Source organism: Acomys minous, assembly GCF_964271855.1.
Source record: "Acomys minous genome assembly, chromosome: 13".
Lineage (NCBI taxonomy): Eukaryota > Metazoa > Chordata > Mammalia > Rodentia > Muridae > Acomys > Acomys minous.
Window position 1 is genome coordinate 82,835,955 of NC_140495.1, and position 15,339 is coordinate 82,851,293.

The 15,339-nt window shown below is 37.2% G+C and overlaps 1 protein-coding gene across 14 annotated transcripts in view; it reads right to left on the reverse strand.

Annotated features, from left to right (window-relative positions):
- TBC1D5 (TBC1 domain family member 5) overlaps positions 1–15,339 on the reverse strand; it is a 450,634-nt gene that overhangs the window by 177,075 nt on the left and 258,220 nt on the right. The gene's annotated exons all lie outside the window — the stretch shown is intronic.

Sequence of the window (15,339 nt, forward strand, 5' to 3'; positions counted from 1 at the left end):
ACACACACACACACACACACACACACACACACACACTTAGTGAAGATCTTTTTTTTCTGCAACAACTGAAAGAAACTACTACCATCTGGAGGTTAAGGTGAGGCAAACCTCCAACCAAATCCCGAAACTCTGCTCCAGGAGCATTATATTAAGGCAGAGCCACAGCTGTGACTAAAGAGTCTCTGACCACACATATCTAGCACTACAGTTACTAGAAACCACGTGAGTCACATAACTTACCCACATTCATATTCACACTCATATTACTAAACTACTCTTGATTAAGAGTAGTTTTCTATTTTCTACTACAGCCTTTGCTCAAATTGCCTAGGTAAATATTTTTAAATGTTATAATAATTACTACAACTTTTAATCCATCTTTCAAATCTTAATATACACTTAAAATAAAGAGTGGCTAACAAAATGTATTTTTCATCTATGTAGCTTAAGAAAAACTTACTTTACTGTGCATTTCTAATTCTTACATATCACCAAGGCTAATATGTACTGCTCCAAGAACAAAGTGTGACTAAATTAAACAGTTACTATTGTAAACTACAAAGAATTAACTAGTCTGGCAAGAGTACTGGGGGAACTAGAGATGAACAAAGCAAAAGCACCAGTGGGGAGAATCTTAAATGGATACATAAATATCTGCATTCTTAAATGACTAAGACATTTACAATGTAGTTACTTGTAACTACTTAACTGACACAACTTGAAGAAAATTCCATCAATGACTAAAGTGAATGAATGCTAATACAGGATATGAAGAAAATACCCAGCCTTCTTCCTTAGCATTCTTTACAGCCCCCATTCTTATGTAAATTTCATCAGTGTTTCTACTAAAAGTGTTGCTTTTCTTCTTTTTTAGAAACAATTTATCTAGCTCTATGACAAAACGCCAGTTATTGCTCACACTTTTCTTGCAATATTCCTGTTGATGAGGGTTGTATTAGCTTAGCTTCAAAGTGAGCTCACAGGCACTTGCATGCAGCTGTGCTACTGCAGCAAGGCAGCAAGGCTAAGTGCTAATCCTCCTCCTTCACAGTCAACAGGCTGGTGCTCAGTCTTCCACTGCCCACTGCCCACATATTTAACATATTCAGAACTATGTAGAATACACATCTTTAACACCTTAATGTTTAATGTGAAGTCTCTGACGTGCTACATTACAAACTTTCACATTGCTTCATTCAAGTTTTTCTTTGCCAAAATCCCTGGTATATAATCCCAGTGGGGAGGTTTGGATAGAGGTGAGGGGAGGAAAGGAAGGGATATCTGACAAGTTCCTTGCACAGTGCTCCCCACATCCCACTAAGTGCTCTGTGCGATGTTTACCAAGGTCTCCTTGAATGCACTGTAAAACCACCTTTCAGGCTACTGAAAAGCAAAGGTCTAGCTTAAATGGAAACACAAGAATTATCTTAGTAACAGTGGCAGAAAAAAGTTCAGGAAGTGGAGGGAAATTTAAAAGTATTTAATAAATGGTGGCTTGCTGCTAGGCATGCAGTATGTTATTTTTGTTTTTTGTTTTTGCTTTTTGAGACAGGGTTTCTCTGTGTTCTCTTGACTGTCCCAGACAAGGTTGGCCTTGAACTCACAGTGATCCACCTGCCTCTGCCTCCTGAGTACTGTGATTAAAGGCGTGCACCACTATTTTTGATACATTAATTCATGTATTTATCACTTGGTGCATGGTGTGTATGTGTGTGTGCGCGCGCGCACGCGCGCGCAGCACCCATATTAAAATTTTCAGGAGTCAGCTCCTACCTTCTACTATGTGAAGTATGGCTAAAACTCCATTCTTGAGGTTTGTGCTCTAAGCACTTTTTATCTATTGTGCCATTTTATTGGCTCAGAATATTAATTTTATATAAGGTCTAATAATTTGTATATGCAACAACACTGAAGTATAATTTCTATTATCTGTATTATAAAATGGGAAAATTCAGGATAAATCCCTAACTTTAAGACTGAAGGATGAATAAAGTAATGGTATGGAATTACAAGAATTTTATCAATTACTATTTGAACCCAAATTTGATTTAGTTTATGCATATACTCAAAACAAAAACCTTCAAGTATTATTTTGGGCTTTTCCCCCACAGATTAAAAAAAAAGAAAAAGTCAGTACTTTATGGAATGAGTTACTAAAAGATATTTTTTCTAAGTAAGCTTTTATATTCTCAGAAAGGAAAATCTACTTAAAAAAATGAGGCCTTATAAACAAGTTATGTCTACAATTAACATGCTTCTATTGCAGTTAAGAATATTTAGGGAGTGCTAAGTTACACTTAAGGTTGGCATTAAACCTCTCTTCCCCTAAAGACAGTTCAGCTTAATTGCTTGATACCATTAACTTAGCATTTCATATGCTGCACCTGAAGGCTGCAGTGCTCACACACTTCACGGCCTGTGATGACACAGGGTCCTACTTCATCAGACCTGCATAGCAATTACAGCTGCACAAATAGAACGACAGTCCCACGGAGTAAAGTTAGTAATAAACTACTTAGAGACAGGACAGTTTTCAAGTTTCTCAACCTTCAGTTCTGTGTAATGAAGTTGCTTCTCCCAGGGTTATTGCTTTGTGAATTCCCAGAAAGACCAAGAGGAAACTGACTCATGAGAATGCCAACTTGAGGTTATGTGTAGACACATATGTGCACACACATGTATACACACCCACATCTTACATCTTTTTTATTTTATTTTCTTTAATGATCATTTTAAATGGAACATGGGTATTACAACCACACAAGAAGATAGGAAAATGTATTTACTGTAATTTAACAAACACTAGAAAAGAACCAAGCCACGCATGGTAGCACACACCTTTAATCTCAGAACTTGGGAGGCAGAGGCAGGCAGATCTCTGAGTACTAGGCCAGCATGGTCTACAGGGAGAGTTTTCCAGGAAAGCCAGGGCTACACAGAGAAACCCTGTATCAAAAAACCAAAACAACACAACAAGAAAATAACAAAACAACAACAACAAAAACATGTCAGATTTTTGCTCAGTGCAATACACTAACTTTGAGTTTTGTTTTCATCTGTACTCTTAAAAATATGCAATTTTTAAATATTCCATGCTTACTCTGGAATAAGCACAGAATCCAAATTCTCTTAGTATCAAGTAAAAAAAAAAGTAAGCCATGAAACTATATGAGGTTGAACACCTACTTTACTTAGTTTATACTCTTTTTATGCTGGGTTTCCCTATAATTCTTTTGAAATACTTTGATTTTAAGTATTTACATCAAACCCTGGGAGAATAGCCTCAAAAGTTGACATTCTCAGCTTTAAGTCTTATGTTTTTGAAAATTTAAATGACAAAGAATGTATGACAAAATAACTTTCAGTTTCATATTTATTTCCTAAACCTTCTGTAGAATACAGCAATGGAAGGTACTTACCGTACTTGGTAAGAATTTTATAAATTCTAGTGATTCACAGATCAATACATACATCAACAGACAGAGTATATAAGAGGCGTTATGCTCCATGGGGTGATAGCGCCTCCTCATAAATCCTATCTAACAGTAACACCCACAGCAAGAATGATAAGTCAGCCTTTGAGTTGGTTACAGGAGTCCAAGAGAACCTCCAAGTAACACAGGCTAGTATCAATGTCCCCGATCCTTGAACTTGAAGGAAAAACCCTATGGCTTAAGACCTCACATGATGTGGACACAGTACTTGGAGGAACTGAGGTCAAACTGACCTGAAAGCCTCCCTAAGAACTAGGTTTCATAGTATCAAAGTGTTCCGAAGGCTCCCAAGGAAACAAAGCAACCAGTAGCCACATCCTGGTTTAAAGTCTGCAAGCACAACAGTGGCCAGCATGGCAAGACAGGCACTCTCAAACAATAGGTAGTTTTAACTTGGGAATAACAGACAGATTTTTAATTAGATTTAAGACCTGCTGGATAGGAGAGAATTCCTGTCTGGGACTATACAACGTAACAAACTACCCATGAATGGAGAGGGCACATATCCTAGAGCAGAACCTACTTCTGTCATTTGCCTAAGTCAGAATGATTCTAACTGTACTCTAAATATTTATCTTTCTACGGGCAGAAGTGACATTTTCACTTGTCATCAAAGCAGCTTGTTTATGCAGTAGCTGCAGTAAGAGCTTTGCCCAGACATCCAGAACTCGGAAAACCAAGGCAGGCAGGCAGACACAGGCAGGCAGGCAGGCAGGCAGACACAGGCAGGCAGGCAGGCAGGCAGGCAGGCAGGCAGACAGACAGACAGACCAGAGAGAATAGATAGCTACAGGGCATTCAATCCTGAGTGGTACATCTATGATGAAAGCCCTACATCTAAGGCTCAGGGAATATCAGAAAAGAGGGGGCTGCCTAGTGATGTCACTTGACATGTCCATGTGGATAGGGAAAATTTCCTACTCCTAGAGGAGTAGCTATAGGCAACAAAGGCTGCTGAGAGAGTACAATCAGTTGCAGGGAGTAGAGAGGGACATAAGAAGGTTTGAAGGGGGAAAAGAAAGAGGTGGGAAGCATGTAATACCATAACTGAGAATGTTGGAAGCCCTTTGCAAAAAACAGTCTGAATGAAAAGTCAGCCTTGTGTATCAGATTTCGTTTCACAGATTTATGAAGCAAGCCCATAGACTGTAGGAACTAAATATGACCATCATACATGGTAAGGTCATGACATCTGTGAACATTCCCATGCTCTTCTCTCTCTCTCCTACTGCAGTGGTTCTCAGCCTTCCCAATGCTGCAACCCTAATGTTGTGGTGATCCCCAACTACTTGTTAACTGTAATTTTGCTTCTTCTATGAATCATAATGTAAATATATAATATGCAGATGGTACTAGGTGACCCATATGAAAGGCTTATCACCTTTGGGGGAGTTGAAAAGTGCTGTCTTATTAGTACTGCCTGTTTTACAAGTATGGTATTTAAAAGACAGTAATTTTGGTACATGTCTTACCAGCAAATTCCAGTAAAGTGAATGGGGGTGTTAGTCTTGCATAGTGGTTAGGAATAGGAGTCACTGTCTAAGAATCACCTTGCCCCATAAGGAGCAACTGGAACCCTAATCCCGACTGAAGAGGTCTACTGAAAAGTGTCACCAAGAAAGACTTTCTACTGCACCATGTCCTTGAGCTCTGCTATATATGAGCTTGTTAGCATTTCTTGTACTACATTATTTAAAGGCTACTATTATGAATGAATGACAAAAGAATTCAAGTGGAGTTGATGATCATACTGGAAAAATTAATTTCAGGCTTTGTAAATATTTTGTAAAGATATATTCCACTTTCTACTTCCAGGGAGTTTATAAATACTTTCTTCTATTATTTTACCTTCAGGAAAAGGCATTATTAAATCAAAATTTAAAAACAACATGAAGAGAATTGTTACAAATAATAGTGCCTATTTTCCTTAATCTGGACCCTGAAGTTTTAAAAAGAATAAAGTAGTTTGTTGCTAGTACCAGTGAAATCTTAACTACATTGCATAACACCTTAAACTTCCTTTACATCTTTATCAAAACATTTTATACTTATTAGAAGTACTAACACTGGGCATAATACTAAGCCTAGAAACACCATAATCTAATCAGTGGTGAAGGTAAGATTACAGTCATGCTTTCACAGCATTTAATCTGAACTCCAACAATGATGCATAATATAGCAAAAGACAGGTGGGCCAGACTCTATAGGATGGTTGTGTCATTGACAGACCCATCACTAAGGGGAGCAGGAATATGTGGTCTTCTTTGGTATCTTAACTACAGTCTATAGCTTTAGAGTGTATCCTTTAGAGTTACTTTTCTTTTCTTCCTATCCAGGCTTAATGGACAGAGGCTCTGCATCTGTTTAGTGTTGCTGTTTCCCAGTTAGGCACTGAGCAAACCTTAGCTATTGATAATGCTGAAAAGTTTGTTTTGGTTGCTTCTCTTTCTCCAACAGATTCCAGGTTCCTTAAAGATAATTGTAGGGGACAAAAAATAGGGTTTTAGCATGCTCACTAAGTTGGTCTGCATTTTCTCCTGAGGTAAGCTCTTTTTGGCTAAGGATTCTGTAGATAATACGCTTACATCTAATTTTTGCATAGGCTTCCAATTGTCCTCAAAGCAGCTTTCAAATTTCTGTGTGTTGGCTCACAGTCTAAGAACTAAATTTCCACGGTCCCCAGCCATCCTGGACCTTCCCTGGCATTTCTGGACCACTGGTTCTACTGTACACTCACAGGGAGGCACTCCACAGCTTTACCCTGTACTCAAAGAGTGTGATCCTGTATAGTGCCACTGTTTGGGAGCTTGCTAGACATACAGATTCTTATTACTGTTTAACTAGACAACAGATCATATTAATAAGACTTACAGGTAATGCACATTGACATTAATGCTTTAGAGAAAGTGCAATAGGTAAGATATTCTTGCTTCATATGCATATTTGGTACCATCTACTCCTAAATCCAACCATACACTGATATAAAATATTACTCTGGAAGGAGGGAAAAGACCTGAAATAATGCGGGGGTGGGGGTGGGGAGTGGGGGTGTCTTTTTCACTTATACCAGTAGACTCTAACTTTAGCATGGATCAGCTTACCCTTGAAGGACTGTTAAACCCCTGCAGAGGAGGACCAATCCCCAGTGTATTCTGATGGAGACTGAGACTGTAGTCGGAACTAGTTTCCAAGGCATATCGATAATACTTATGTGATGACCACATAAAAATGTCTAAAATTTTAAAAAATATCCTATCTATTCCAGTGCCTCTCAAACATTAATTAATTTACATGTGTGTACCTTTGAATTAGCTTCCTTAGTATGTCTAGTCATGGACCAATGATCACCATATATTTAATATGTGGGACAAAGAACCATGGTCACTCAAATTTCCTTTTTGTTAAGTTCTACACATTTTGGTGTGAGTGTGTGTGTGTGTGTGTGTGTGTGTGTGTGTGTGTGTATGGTTGGTTGAGAAGGAGAGTCAGAAGGGAGATGAGAGAGGTAAAGTTTGAGCATGCCCATTCTACCCCAGAGAAAAAGTTGGGTCATTTGAACTTCCCTCTCACATAGTAAACATGTGTGTGTGTGTATATAGATATACACACATATGTACATGTAGATATATATACACACACGTGTACATGTTCAATTTGGAAGTTTAGTAAACACTCATGAATTTGAGGACCTGTAAAATTTTTCTTTCCAGCCACAGCAGGAGAAAAGGAAACAAAGTGTGAGCCAGTAAGAGAGGCAAATCTCTGATATAAATCCCTAGCCAACAGAGGACTAATTATGGTTGCCCAGTGGGAGTTGAGCTTTTTAAATATATATATAGTGGTAGATACAAGTTTAATCTCATTCTTCTACCTATAAATATCCAATTTTGCCAGCACCATTTATGAAAATGTATTTTCTCCAGTGTACATTTTTCACCACTTTGGTAAGTATCAAATGGTTATAACATGGAACCGTATGTGGGTCTTATTTTTTGTTTCACTAAACTAACTCTTTTTCTTTCAAACATGTATCTTTTTATTCTTTGAGAATTTCCCATCATGCACCCTGATTCCACTCATTTCCCAGTCCTTCTACATCTAACCCATCCTTGTAACCTCCCTCCTCAAAAGGATTAAACATACACACACACACACACACACACACACACACACACACACACACACAACGAACAAAACAACCAACCATCTTGCTGACCACTCCGAGCAACAGTCTACTCTTTAATCAACAGCAGCCTTCTCTCACACCCATCACAGCTGTCTTTTCTCAAGTTCCACCACACTTGCTCTACTCTACTCTGCTCTTCCATCTTTCCTGATCCTCTATTGCATATTTGTCATAGTGGCATTGGAAGCTGCACTGTTTCACACAGTATATCCCTTTGCCCAAAAGGCTTTACTTGCAAATGTTCATTGGCAATGAGTTGTTGGACTGGTTCAGGCCTCCGGCTTCTGCTATACTATCAGTAGAGAGGCACCACACAGTCTCCTCTCCGAAATCTTGCTGTTGCCCAAAGACATGGAAAAACAATAAAGAAAACACAAACGGAGAGAATCCTGGGCATGGAAAACTTAGGGATGAGAACAGGAGCTACAGAGGTAAGGGCAACCAACTGAATACACGAAATGGAGGAGAGAATCCAGGCATAGGGGATAAAATTGAAGAAATCAATAAATCAGTCAAAACATTGTAAAATCTAAAAAGTTCCTCATATAAAACATCCAAGAAATAAAGGATATTATAAAAATACAAAATCTAAGAATATAGGAATAGAAGTGAAGGTTCTCAGCTCTAAGGACCAGAAAATATTTTCAACAAAATCATAGAAGAAAATTTCCTCAACCTAAAGAGATACTTATAAACATACAAGAAACTTACAGAACATCAAATAGATTGGACCAGAAAAGAAAAATCCTCCTGCCACATAATAATTAAAACACTAACTATACAGAACAAAGAAAGAATATTAAAAGCTGCAAGGGGAAAATTCTAAGTAACATATGAAAGGAGATCTATCAAAATTACACCTGACTTCTCAATAGAGAATCTAAAACCCAGAAGGGTCTGGGGCAGATGTCTTGCAGACCTTAAGAGACAACAGATATCAACCCCAACTACTAAACCAAGCAAAACTTTCCATCACCATAGATGGAAAAAACAAGCTATTACAGGACAAAAACCAAGTTTAAACAATATCTATTGCAAATCGAGCCCTACCAAAGATACTAGAATGAAAACCCCAACCCAAGTAGGTATAATTATACCCAAGAAAACACTGGAAAAAAAAAAAAACTCCAAAGCAGCAAAACCAAAAGAAGAGAAACACACCAACCCAACCACCACCACCACTACTATTACTACCAAAATAACATGTACTAACAATCATTGGTCATTAGTATATCACAACATCCATGGACTCAATTCTCCAATAAAAAGATGTAGACTAACAGAATGGATTTTTTAACAGGATTCATCATTCTGCTGCATACAAGAAACAAACCTCAGCAACAAAGATAGAAATTACCTCAGAATAAAGGATTGGAAAAAGATTTTCCAAGCAAACGGACCCAAGAAGCATGCTCAAGTAGCCATTCTAATATCTACTAAAATAGATTTTCAACCAATATTAATCAATAGAGATGCAAAAGGACACTCCATGCTCCTCATAGGAAAAATCCACCAAGGGGACATCTCAATTCTGAACATCTATGCCCGATATATGAGGGTACCCACATTTGTAAAAGAAATGTTACTAAAGCTTAAATCATACATCGAATCCCATATATTAATAGTGAGAGACTTAATACCCCTCTCTCACCATTGCACAGGTTGTCAAGATAGAAATTAAACAGAGAAACAATGAAACTAACAGATGTCATGAATCAAATTGCCCTAACAGATATGTACAGAACTTTTCACCCAAACACCAAAGAATATACCTTCTTCTCAGCACTCCATAGAACATTCTCCAAAACTGGTCGTATAGTTCATCATAAAGAAGCCTCAACCAATATAAGAAAATTGAAATAACCCCTTGTATTTTATCAGATCACTACAGATGAAAGCTGGGACTCAACAACAATAGAAACAACAGAAAGCCTACAAACTCATGAAACTGAATAACTCTATATTCAATGACCACTGAGTCAGTGAACAAATAAAGAAATTTAAAATGTCCTAAAATTCAATGAAAATGTAGGTACAATATACCCAAACCCCAAACAGAAACAATAACAGCAGTGCTAAGAGGAAAGTCCATAGCACTAAGTGCCCTCAGGGTGAAATTGGAGACATCTCACACTAGCAACGTAACAGTACACCTGAAAGGCCTAGCAGAAAAATGAAGCACACAAACCCAAGAGGAGTAGACTGCAGGAAATAATCAAACTCAAGACTGAAATCAATAAATTAGAAACAAAGAGAACAATACAAAGAATTTGTATTGTGTTGCAGTCCATCAAGACTTCAGCTGTGAGAAGTGAAGTACTTTTAAGGATGGAGCAACTCTGAGGTAAGGCAGTGATTCTCAACCTTCCTAATCCTGCAAACCTTTAAGACAGTTCCTCAGTTGTGGTGACCCCAGCCATAACATTATTTTTTTTTTTGCTACTGTTATGAATTGTAATGTAAATATCTGGTATGCAACCTGCTCCAAAGGTTGAGACCCAGAGGTTGAGAACCACTTCTGAAGGTTGCCATCAAAGGCAATTTGATAAAGACAAAAGATTAACTTTTAAATAAAGTTTAAATAAAGATCACTGCATTTTACATAAAGCCTGACATAAGTCTATATACAATTCAAACCTCATTTCAGACATTAAAGTTTTTTTTTTTTTACTAAGAAGCAATGGTTGCCAAAACAAACAGGTTCATTTCCCCCTGCCTAGGTTCTATCAAATAAATAGCAAAAAACCAAAATAGTAGAAAGAAAGAAAAAGCCTAAATAACTTCATCCTGAGTGAGCAACTATTTGCCAATTAATTGAGATGTCTGAAGGAGTCTCCACTCTGGTCACACCTTGGCTACTAGCTGGGAACCTTGACATCCTCCTATCTCCTCTTCCTCCCTTTGGTACTTGCAAGATCAGACTCCTCCACAACATTCAGAACTCTCTAGCTGACTCAGGAAGCAGAAAGATATAGGTAACCTGCTTGATCTCTCTGGCACAACTATACCAATCTAGGTGCATCTTGGCTCCATGACAGGGAAAACAACCTCTCAACCTCTCTGCCTCTCTTTAGAAAATGTGAGATCATAGTGCCTCCATGTTGGATACACATTAGCACACTGGCATGGCATGAAGACACAGATACTTTACCTGTGCTCCTTGGTTGCATATATACTTGAGATTATCTTAAAGCCGTTTGCAAGAGACCCTGACCTATTCCTAGCCTCCTTCCAACCCTTTGGAACCTTCCAAATTGAAGACTCATCCAAATAGGAAATCCTCTAACAGGACCATGGGGCACAAAGAGACAGGTAACCTACCTGTGCCCTCAAGCAAACCCATCACACATACTACAAATCACCATTTGCCACAGATCCACACTCACCCAGCACAAATATCCTGTGCCCTGGCACAGTCTGAGGAGTTCACTTGAGCCTAATTATCTAAACAAGCACCAATTCCCAGACCTACTTAAGTCTTTGGTTTCCAGTCCAGACTGGTGAAGCCTATCTTTCCTAACAAAACCTCCAGGAGTGGGCCAGGTAAAGGATCTTGTTTACCAGCCCAGGCTGCTAAGTCCCCATCAGACAGGAAACCAACAAAACAAGTCCACATGACCAGGTCTCATGACCAAAATAATAAGAAAGGTGAAGCCTTCCTTGTAATATCACCCACCCTCTTTTATCCAATGAGATTTATACAAATGAATCCCAGGACACAGGACTTAAAAAGAACAATCATAAAATTCAAACAACAATCCAAGGGGTTTTAGGAAGACTCACAGAGCTCAACGAACTTAAAGAGAATAAATGCCCGGTCTCATCCAAGAAAACTGAGCATGAAGGATATAGCAAAAACAATCCAGAATGTAAAAACCAAATTCAATAAGGATCAGTTAGAAGACGAAAATACTGAAGAGAATTCAAACTGCAATGAAGATGGAACTGAAACACTCAATACGTAATAAAAGGAGCCAGGAGGAAGCCTTACAAGTAGGCAAAGAATATGAAAAATCCTCTCTCTCTCTCTCTCTCTCTCTCTCTCTCTCTCTCTCTCTCTCTCTCTCTCCCCCTCCCTCCCTCTCTCCCTCTAACACACACACACACACACACACACACACACACACACACACACACACGGGTGTGGGAGAGAAAATGAATACAAGACACAGATCACCAAATGGACAAGATCAGAAAAGAAACCCCTCACAGCATGTCACAGTTTAAAAACTAATATCTAGAACAAAGCAAGAGCATTGCAAGATGGGAGGGAATATACATAATTCTCATGTAGATAGAAAACATCAGAATAGCAGCCGAATTCTCAATAGAAACATTCAAATCCAAAAAGCCTGAAAGTACTATAAGGTTATAGATGCTAACCTAGACTACTGTACCTAGGAAAAATTATCTACCAGAGTTGAAAGAGAAAGAAAACAGGCTAAAAGAACTTATGCCAGTTAAATCAGACTTAAAGAATATACTGGAATCAATACTTTAAACTGAAGCAAGAACACCATAGCCAAGACGCTGTAGAAAGAAAACAAATGAAGCTATAATTACCAAAACACAACGACTAAGAATACAAATAGCCACAAAAAGCAAACAAAAGGAATAACATCAACAATCATACAACTTTCCACAGTAACATTAATTTTTAACAGCTTCAACTCTCTAAACCAACCAAGCACGGTAGCAGAAAAAACTAAGAATCAAGTCTTCATCTTGTCTATAAGAACTTCATTTTAGCTTTAAAGATTGGTAACACCTTAACATGAAAGAACTGCAAAAAGTATTTCAAGAAAATGGGACCAAGAAGCAAGTGCTATTGGCACCCTAATATTTGAAAAAATAGATTTCAATCTGGAACTAATCAGAAGAATTACAAAGAAGAGTATTTCATTCTAATCAAGGAAACAATTAACCACAAGGACATTATAATCCTAAACATATATTCACCAAGCACTGGTGCAACCTATTCTATAAAATGTTTACTGTTAAATTTAAAGAATGACTGACACCAACTCAGTAAGATTAGGTTAACACCATTTTCTGTAATAGACATGTCACTGTACAAAAACAGGGAAACATCAGAATTTAACGATGCCAGCATCAAACTGACTTAACAGATACCTACAAAATAGTCCACCCGAATCTCAAAACATATGCTTTATACTCAGCAGCCCATGGAGGACTGTCTAAAATACATTACATCTGGGAAAACACACAAACAACTTAGCATATTCAGAAGAGTTGAGAAAACTCCAAGAATACTACCTAATGTCCATAGCAAACAAATCTCTAGCAATCACACAGACTCATGGAAAGTAAACAACTCATTATTGAAAGAAGTCAAAAAATAATAGAACAAAATCCCTGGAAATACATGAAAATAAAAGCATATAACAAATCTCAAGGACACTGAAAGCAGTCTTACAAGGAAAATTTATGTCTCTAAATTACTATACTAAAAAGACAGAAAGAACACAAATAAATGACTTAATAAAGCAACTCAAGAATTAGGAAAAAGAACAAACTAAATCCAAATCTAGAACACTGTCATCATATAAAAAAGCCCCACAATATGTCAGAGCAGAAATTAATAAACTAGAAATAAGGAAAACAATACAAAGAATCAATAGTGAAAGACGGTGTACTCTAAGAGGCTAACCAAGATGGACAGACCCTCGGTACAACTAACCTAAAGGAGAGGACGACCTAAGCAACAGACTCAAAGGGAACAGGAAACATTACAACAGATACCAAAAACATTCACATGGCTATATGGGAAGAGTTTAAAACAACTACAACAACAAAAGTATTTCATTAAGTTAGAAAATCTAAAAGAAAAGGACTATTTTTCCAGATTCATCAAAACTTCCAAAGTTAAACCACGAAGAGAACAAAAACCTAAAAAGACCCACAGTCAATGAGATTGAAACATTAATGAAATGTCTTCTGATTAAAAAAAAAAAAAGCCATTGCTCTGATGGACTTGCAATAGGATTCAACCAGACTTTCAAAGATGTACATCCAATACCTCTTAAATTGTTTAGAAACCGAAACACAAGGAGTACTTTTCAAATCTTTTTTTAATGTAGCCAGCATCACTCTAATTCTAAACCCAGGTGAAGACACAAGAAAACTACAAGCCTATATCCCCAAGCAACACAAACCCAAAAGCCTTCAATAAAATACTTACAACCAGAATCAGTCATACATCAAAAAGATCATCTACCATAATCAAGGCGGCTTTCTTCCAGAGATGGAGGGATGTTTGTATATTCTGTCACTAAATGTAATAAATTATATAAGTGGACTTAAAGACCAAAATTATATGACCAGATCAAGAGATGCAGAAAAGGCCTCAGCAAGCAGTCATGACAGATGTCTTAGGGAGAATAAGTCTAAAGGGAAAATGCTCAATGCAATACAGGCTCCAACACATGGTACACGGAAAGTTGGAAATGATATATGGAAGAATGAAATTAGACACATACCTATCACCTTACACATAAAACTAACTTTGAAAGGATCAAAGACGTAAATATAGAACCTAAAACACTGAAACTGAAGAAAAAATAGGTACCCCAAGGTTTAGCAACCACAAGGTATAGGTTTACAAAAGGGATTTTTGAATGGGACTCCATTTGCCTAGGAATTAACACCAACAATTGACAAGTGGACCTCATAAAACTAATTATCTTCATTACTGCTAAGAAAATGATTGAAGGGAAAACATTGTAATGTTTACTTTCTTATCTCTATTTTCTGATTTTCCTAATATCTATTTTCTATATTTTGATCCACAAGAAAACTAGGAGGAGGCTCATTTTCATATGAAAAAACAAAACTTATGTATTTCAAATTTTGTAGGATTCAGCAGTTTCTGAATAAATAATTTCAGACTTAGAGAACCTTAAAGTTGTAACGAAATAGCATTTATAATTTGTAATTTTTTATTTTATGAAGTTTTGAGATGATATTTAATGGAAGACACTAGTGCGTCTCAAGCTTCAAAATCATGTATCAAACTAAAAAATTATGCAAATATATTTGAATTTATGCAACTGTTTCCTTATTCATTATTTTCTTAACTAAAGTGGTTTAAAAAGAAGACATAAAATTGGATGAGTAGAGAACAGGGTGGAGGGGTTGGTGTACCTGGGACATTTGCAGAGTTATGAATATAATCAAAACTTATTGTATGGAATTCTTAAAGAATAAAAAAATGACAAAATGATTAGTCATCCTTCAAATTAGTATTCCACAAATATATCTTTCAAACCATAATCTCCAAACTGGAGATATTTCTTTCTTGTCTCAAAGAACTGTTGTTGGCTATTTATATAGGAGCTTCAGTAGTATTACTTAAGAGTTATGTGGTTATAGAGGCTAACACAAAGTATACCAATGGCAGGAATTTATTCATTAACTAACCAAGTCATTTCTGAGGAAAGGCATCACTAAACTAGAGTGTTCAAAGTGTGACTGGCTGGTTGTCTGAGGTCCCTGTCTGCAGAATGTGTGGCAGACAAGCAATGCCTATGCTGTTTCTAATTATTCCAATTATCATGGCACACTATGAAAACTTGATTAATAACACTGAAGATATTGTTGTGGCAATTAGCCATATGGTTGTGGGACTTTATTCTGTCA